We start from the raw sequence: 7,500 nt of genomic DNA, 5'->3' as shown, positions 1-7,500 counted from the left end.
CTTTAGGGGGTCATATAAGGGAACATCAGTGTGGGATTTTAAACCAAGAACAGTAGTATTTACGGAGTAACGTTACCGTAGAGAAAGTGCCAAAAATGTTGGAAAAAAAAGCAAAAACTATGTTTGAAAAACAACTTTTTTGTGTGACAGTTTGCAACTTTTGACCAACTTTTAAGACCTTTTAAAACCACTTAGGATGAAATGTAAAGCCAACGTTAGGGGGCCATATGATGGAACATCAGTGTGGGATTTTAAAGTATTTACAGAGTAACTTTACCATATAAAAGAGCCAAAAATGTTGAAAAAAAGGGTTAAAAAAGAGCAAAAACTATGTTTGAAAAACAAATTTTGCCTTAGGCGTTGCCCCAATAGAGAGCTGAAGTCCCGCCCTTCTACTTCAGGTCCATCTTTTGAAAATATATGAACGGTAGTGAACGGGGAAAGACAAATTATTTTGTGATGTGTCTGTGTATATGTGTGTGTGTGTGTGTGTGTGTGTGTGTGTGTGTCTGTGTGTGTGTGTATGTGTGTGTGTGTGTGTGTGTGTGTGTGTGTGTGTATATGTGTGTGTGTATGTGTGTGTGTGTGTGTGTGTGTGTGTATATGTGTGTGTGTGTGTGTGTGTGTGTGTGTGTGTGTGTGTGTGTGTATGTGTGTGTGTGTGTGTGTGTGTGTATATGTGTGTGTGTGTGTGTGTGTGTGTGTGTGTGTGTGTGTGTGTGTGTGTGTGTGTGTGTGTGTCTGTGTGTGTGTGTGTGTGTGTGTGTGTGTGTGTATATGTGTGTGTTGTGCGTGTGTGTGTGTGTGTGTGTGTGTGTGTATGTGTGTGTATGTGTGTGTGTGTGTGTGTGTATATGTGTGTGTGTGTGTGTGTGTGTGTGTGTGTGTGTGTGTGTGTGTGTGTGTGTGTGTGTGTGTGTGTGTGTGTGTGTGTGTGTGTGTGTGTGTGTGTGTGTGTGTGTGTATGTGTGTGTGTGTGTGTGTGTGTGTGTATATGTGTGTGTGTGTGTGTGTGTGTGTGTGTGTTGTGCGTGTGCGTGTGTGTGTGTGTGTGTGTGTGTGTCTGTGTGTGTGTGTGTGTGTGTGTGTGTGTATATGTGTGTGTGTGTGTGTGTGTGTGTGTGTGTGTGTGTGTGTGTGTGTACGTGTGTGTGTGTGTGTGTGTGTGTGTATATGTGTGTGTGTGTGTGTGTGTGTGTGTGTGTGTGTGTGTGTGTGTGTGTCTGTGTGTGTGTGTGTGTGTGTGTGTGTGTGTGTGTGTGTGTGTGTGTGTGTGTGTGTGTGTGTGTGTGTGTGTGTGTGTAGTACCGGGGATGATGAAAACACTTCACTGGATCAAACCCGGCAGGTGAGATAACGTTACGTGTGTTGTTGGCGGTTGGTCCAAGATGGCGACCTATGCAGACGTCTTATTCTGAGCTCCGAGACTCTGACTGAGTACCAACGGTTTAAATTGACTTATTGAAAATAAATCATCGATAAACGAAGGAGTGGAACGCTGCTCTTGCATCTAGTAAGTTCATTCGTCTGAATAAAAGGACGTTTACTGGTCAAACTTTGTGAAGTAGCAACTAGCTTACAAACTGTCAGCTGTTAGCTAAAGTGTTGCTAACAGCCAGGACACGTGTGCTAAGATGTCAAAGAGAGATGCCAAGAACGTGAGAAAGGGAGGCCTGATAATGGATATAGATGTTGATAATTCGTTCTCTGGTTTATGTACACCTCTTCCTGATACTCCCACGAAAAGCCCAAATCCCAAGAAGGTCTGCACCAAAAAAGAGGAAACGTTATCAAATGCTGACATCCTAAAAGCCATTAATGGCTTGAATGAAAGATGTTTTTTGAAGTTTGAAGAAATGATAATGAAAAATACAGCTGAGATTGCTGGAGTGCAGGAAAATGTGAATGGGCTGGAAATCCAGTGGAAAGGAACTGATGACACAGTGAAGAAGATGAGTGACCAGATGACAACCTTGAGGAGAAACAAGAAGAGTCGGAGCGGTACAGTAGGAGATGGGATCTCCGTCTTCTGAATCTCCCAGAAAGCAGCAACGAGGATGTGAGGAAGGAGGTGCTGGAGATTATCGCTGAAATCATCCCAGAGGAAAAGAGCAAGCTTGGATTCATGGTGGACACCGTGCACAGCTTCCCTCAACGCCGACGTCATGAAGAGAAAGAACCTTCGGATGACTGAGGATTTAACCCAACAGGAGAGACAGTGCAGAAATAAACTTTGGCCTCTTGTGAAGCAAGCGCGCGCTGACGGAAAGAAAACTAAATGGCAGGGTCCTGCTGCCATCATTAACGGTGTGAGACACACTGCGTAACTTGTTATATTTCCATTAATATGAGGTCAAATGTTCACACTGCTTAACTTGCTAAACTTCCCTTAATGTGAGGTAAAATGTTTAAGTTAAATATGCCACCCAATCTTAAGGGGTAACTTTGTTCTCCCTGTATACAATTCAAAGGGCAATATGTTCACTCCACTAGTTAAAATAAGATTTTTTTTCAGGAGTTAATTGAGGTACTCATGTTCAGAGCTTCCCACTTGACGGTGAGTTAATCTCTGATATTCCCTATCTCAGAGTATCTTTTCCTTAACTAGTTCCTATAACCTTAACAGACATCCAGTTCAGATTTTTCTCTGTTTTCCTTCATTATGACAGACTTCCCTTTTAGTTCCTTAAAAATAATATCTTTTAATGTCAGGGGTATACGTGACAGCACCAAAACGAAATACATTTTTTTGTTCAGTAGACTAAATAATGCTGATTTGATATTTTTACAAGAGACTGATTCCGTGGACAGTGATGTGAAATTTTGGAGTGCTCAATGGGGCGATAAATGTTATTATTGTCATGCCTCTCAACAATCAGCAGGTGTCGCCATTCTCCTTAACAATTTTAAAGGAGATATAGTTGAATCAATGATCTCCAATGAGGGCAGATGGATAATCTTGGTTTTCAAAGTAGACAATTCCTTCTTTATAGTTTGCAATTTATATAACTATAACAATACAGCTCTAGCAAAAATATGTTTTTACAACTCTGTATGAAACGTGAAGCCTTTAAAAACAAATATAAGGATGCACACTTGATTATTGGAGGCGATTATAACGATGCTCCAGATGATCTTGTAGATAGAGTACCTGTAAGATTAATTCCACTTTCAAAATTCAAAAGTACTGCATATATTTGTGAACAACTGGCAGTTATAGATATTTGGCTTTTTTAAACCCTGACATTAAGGAATTTACATGGAGCAACGTCAGCAGGTCCTTACAGTCTAGAGTTGATCTATGGCTTATATCTCCCTCTTGTCTGCAATTTGTGTCAGAATCATTACATAGCTATGCCCCACTTTCTGATCATAAATTAATTTCAATCCACTTAGCAGGAACAAAGCAACAAAATGGTAATATACGTGGTTATTGGAAACTAAATAATAATTTATTAAAAGATGATGAGTTTTGTGATTCAGTCAAAAAAACAGCCAAAAGCATATTTGGTAATAACGAAGGGAATCACATACAAAAATGGGAATATTTCAAGTTTAAAATTAGAGAAATAGCAATTAAACGAAGTAAAGTAATTAAAAAAAATAACTTAGCTAAAGAAATAAATATTATGGATAAATTGAATGTTTTAATGAGTAAGGATAATCTTTCAGAGGAAGAAGAAATAGCGTTGAAAAAGTTAAAAGAGGAAATAGATAATATGTATATTGAAATGGTTAAAGTGGCATTTGTAAGGTCTCGAGCAAAATGGTTGGAACAAGTGGAAAGATATTCAAGTTACTTCTTTGCTTTAGAAAAGAGAAATAATTTAACTACTCTTAAAATTAATGATAACATCACCTCTAATTCTTTAGATATTTCAAGATATGTTGGTACATTTTATAGCAATATATATATATATATATATATATATATATGTCAAATATTCAGTTTGATGAATGTGATAGATTTATCGAGTCCGTTAAAGCATTTACACCAACTATATCTGAACAATTTAAAATGGACTGCGAACGTCCCATTACTAAAGTGGAAATCTCAGAGGCTGTTAGCTCAATGAAAAAAGGGAAATCTCCGGGTAATGATGGGCTTTCAGTCGAATTTTATTTGCATTTTTGGGAAACTATTGAAAATCCTCTATTTGATTTATTCAAAGAATGCACTTTAAAAAAGGAAATGTCCACAAGCATGAAGCAAGGTTTAATATGTCTTCTCCCTAAACCTGATAAAGATCACTTATTGATAGAAAATTGGAGACCTATTACGCTCTTAAATATCAACTACAAAATTGTATCATAAATTTTTGCTAAACGATTAAAAAGAGGTCTTCATGAGATAATAAGTGAAACACAAACAGGTTTTCTGTCTAACCGTCACATTAGCTCTAATATAAGACTTGTTCTCGACCTGCTGGACTATTCTGATAACATCAATACTGACGCACTGATAGTATTCCTTCATTTTTATAAAGCATTTGATACGGTACAACACTATTTTTTACTCAAAGCACTTCAAATTTTTGATTTCGGACAAAATGTTATATCTACAGTTGAGATGTTTTATAAATATATTGATAGTTCTGTGATATTATATCCAAACACCACAAAAAGATTTCCTGTACTGAGATCAGTTCGCCAGGGCTGCCCTATTTCACCGTTCTTGTTCCTGCTGGTGGTTGAATTACTGTCATTACATATTCAACATAATCCTATTATTAAAGGTTTGTCTATTTTTGGTAAGGAAATTAGAGTTACTCAACTAGCGGATGATACGGCTCTCTTTTTGAGTGACAAACATCAGATTGAATATGCTATATCCCTAATCGACCCATTTTCAGCTGCTTCTGGTTTAACACTTAACAAATCTAAATGTGAAATTTTATGTTTGTATCAGACTGAAGAGGATAAAATGTTTAATATACCTGTTAAGAAATGTGTATAATATTTAGGTATTCATATCTGCAAGGACCACAAGGAACGTCAACAACTTCATTTTTCGTCTAAATTGAAGAAGACTAAAACCATGCTGAATTTACGGCTTCAAAGAGACATTTCTATTCTAGGTAGGATTCTTTGGACTAAAGCAGAAGGGATTTCAAGATGTGTCTACCCTGCCCTCTCTCTCAATGTCCATGATTCAACATGTAAAGACATGAATTCCATATTTATGAATTTTGTATGGAAAAACAGACACCACCATTTACAAAAAGCGGTGCTCTCTGGTTGTAAGGATGAAGGTGGATTTGAACTTCTGGACTTTTTGGACTTGAATTACACCTTTAAGGTGAAATGGTTGAAGGAATGTTTGAGAGCACCAGAGTCTTTATAGTACTTTATCCCCAATAATATTTTTAATAGTGTAGGAGGTCTTAAATTTGTATTGAAATGTAACTACAATATTACAAGATTGCCGTTAAAACTATCCCGATTTTATCAACAAGCTGTTTTGGCCTGGAAGCTGTGTCCTTCTCACAACTTTTCTCCACACAAGTCTATCTTATGGAATAATGAATGCATCACTAGGGGGAACAAGTCACTCTATGTGCAAAAATGGATCGATAGAGATATTATCTTCATAAAAGATCTTTTTGTTTGTAATGGTCAATTACTTAATTATGAATATTTTCTCAGAGAGAAGGCATTCCCAATAACGTTCAAAGAATATAATTCAGTTTTCAAATCTATACCTAATGGCATATTAGAATTAATGAAAAGTTAAATAAAACAAAATGAAGTTACTGGTTTTAATTTTACTCTTTTTATAAACGGTATGGATATTATGAGCAGCACTTGTACTAATAAGCACATTAGAAAATGCTTTCTAAATTTAAAGAAAATAACTATAACTATAATAAATTCTTCTGGAGTTCTCATTTCACTGATGTTAACTGGCTTAGGGCATGGCTTGTTCCCTTTAGATGTTGTATCACAAACAAAGTTAGGGAATTACATTTGAAAATATTACATAATATATACCCTACAAACCTGTTTGTATCTAAATTCATGCCTGTTGATGATTATTGTAGTTTTTGTAAAACAGAACGAGAGTCGTTAACCCATCTTTTTATGGTTGTTCATTTTGTATTGCATTTTGGAAAAGCTTTGAAGATTATATGGTATCTACAACAAAAACAAAACATACAATCACACTTGAAGGGAAACATATTATTACTTATTTTGAATGTAAAGATAGAAAGTTATTTAATATTGTAAATCTCTTTATTTTATCAGGTAAGTTCCATATTCGTAAGGCAAAATTTTCCAGATCAACACCGAGCTTCAGACTATTCCAGGTTGAATCTGACATGTACCTTGACCCCGCATTTCCACAGGATGTGGAACTCCGCCGTCCGTCAATACCCACCGGGTCCGGATTAGTTGCGTAGCGGCTGCGGCCGGCCGACCACGAGATCTCGCGAATTCACGTATGTATATAATACGTATATAACAGGATGTAGTTTCTATAAACAGAACCACAAAACCAACAACAGTTAGTTTCCATCCAGAGGAGTAGAGGGGAAACTACTCTGAGCTGTGTTTTCAAGGTGTAGTGCAGGGAGATATGACCTGCCGTGAGCACGCTGTATTTTATTTTGTAAAGTAACCGGATGTTTTATTTTGTTTCTGTGCTCGACTTCCTGTCCCGCACAATCTGAATTGTGCTGAATTGCTGCGGAGCTCTCCGTCGTCCGTCAAAAATAGAAGCTCTGCGTATCTGCTGCGGAGGGCTGCAGACTGACGGAGCTGGGACGGAGTCGGGACGCAGACGTTCTGCAGTCTCAGTGTGGAAATACACACATTGACTTTAATGGAAACCAAATGACTCCGTCGTCGTTTCGGAGACCTTCTGCAGACGTTCTGCATCCAGTGGAAATTGCCTGTGAGTCTCTTAAGTTGGTATCCAATAAGAAAGCTATATTAATATCTGATGTCTACTCTAATCTCTTTGTTTAACTGCTCCTGCTGTCTACATTATTAACGATTTTTGAAAGTCTGTCCCCTTTGTATCTTTATTTCCTTCTATTTAGACTATTATTTTAATTTTTACTTTTATATTATATTATTTGTATATATTTTTGTATTTTATTTGTCTACGTATTGCAATGACTGAACATATGTAAAATACTTTTTTGAAATAAAGTTAAAAAAAAATCAATTAATAAAACAGAGCTAAGCTAGCTAGCTTACATTTGGACTGCTGTTGATGCTCCGTTACTGACTGAAAGATTTAATGACTGTAGACACTGACTACTCATTACACAAGCTGAACATGTTTCCTAAAATATGAAATCCATCCCCCCTCTGTCTTCTTTCCTCACTGATACCAACAGTGAAGTCTTCAACACAAACATATTAATGTGGGAGGGAATCAAACCTCCAACAGACTCAATGAGACAGCTTTTCTGTCCCATTGATGACATGTTACTGCAGTAAAAGTACTAATAGCACAGAGTGAAGTTACAGCAGCTGGCTGAGCAGATAACT

At 37.1% G+C, this 7,500-nt stretch overlaps 1 protein-coding gene across 1 annotated transcript in view; it reads right to left on the bottom strand.

Moving 5' to 3' along the window:
• LOC118495104 (protein NLRC3-like) overlaps nucleotides 1-7,500 on the bottom strand; it is a 21,565-nt gene that overhangs the window by 13,673 nt on the left and 392 nt on the right. The window lies entirely within an intron of this gene.

This window comes from Sander lucioperca, chromosome 5, assembly GCF_008315115.2.
Source record: "Sander lucioperca isolate FBNREF2018 chromosome 5, SLUC_FBN_1.2, whole genome shotgun sequence".
Classification (NCBI taxonomy): Eukaryota; Metazoa; Chordata; class Actinopteri; order Perciformes; family Percidae; genus Sander; species Sander lucioperca.
Note: the sequence above shows the minus strand (reverse complement) of the source record. Positions and strands in the feature narration are given on the sequence as shown.